Here is a 703-nt window from a genome sequence, read left to right as displayed (position 1 = left end):
GCCGGAGCCCAGCGGGTCGAGGCTGCGGTGGCCAGGAGCGGCCACTGCACTCCAGTTTGGAGACAGAGTGAGACACCAACTCAAAAATAAAAAATTCGAGTCTCACTCTGTCAGCCTCCCAAAATGCTGGGATTCCAGGCATGAGCCACTGCGCCTGGTTGAGAAAACCATCTTAATACAGGTACACATGTTCCTGTCTCACCTAATCTGACACAGTTCTTTCTACCCAGTTCCCAGCTTCCTCCCTAAGGTAGATTGCTTCCTGCCGCCTTACCATGAGGCCTCTGAGGCATCCCTCTGCGTATGTTAAAGTGTTGCTTTGTCACCAGGCTAAATATATCTAGAGGCCCGATGATGGACTGGCTTCCCTTTTTATTTCATGGTAAGCCTCTGACATAAATTGCATAGTACTTGTTGCCATAACAACCCTGCAACTCAGATTTTCCAAGTTAACACACACACTTGCTATTCTCATTAAACCGCAACCGGTCTTGGTGAGGTCCGAAATATTAACATCATAATACCTACGATTACCGGAACCTTAATTCCCAGCAGGTGTGGGCAGCCTTCCAGCAGAGCACTCAGCTTTATTCACAAGTCTTCTCAAAGCTTAAGAAATCTAAGCATTCCGATTTTACAATTTGTAGACTTTATTTCTTTCTTTTTTTTTTCTTTTTTTTTTGAGTTGGAGTCTCACTCTGTC

This window comes from Carlito syrichta, unplaced genomic scaffold (assembly GCF_000164805.1).
Source record: "Carlito syrichta isolate Samal-C Ts95f unplaced genomic scaffold, Tarsius_syrichta-2.0.1 Scaffold309211, whole genome shotgun sequence".
Lineage (NCBI taxonomy): Eukaryota > Metazoa > Chordata > Mammalia > Primates > Tarsiidae > Carlito > Carlito syrichta.
The sequence above is the reverse complement of the archived record's forward strand: the minus strand, read 5'-3'. Positions refer to the sequence as shown.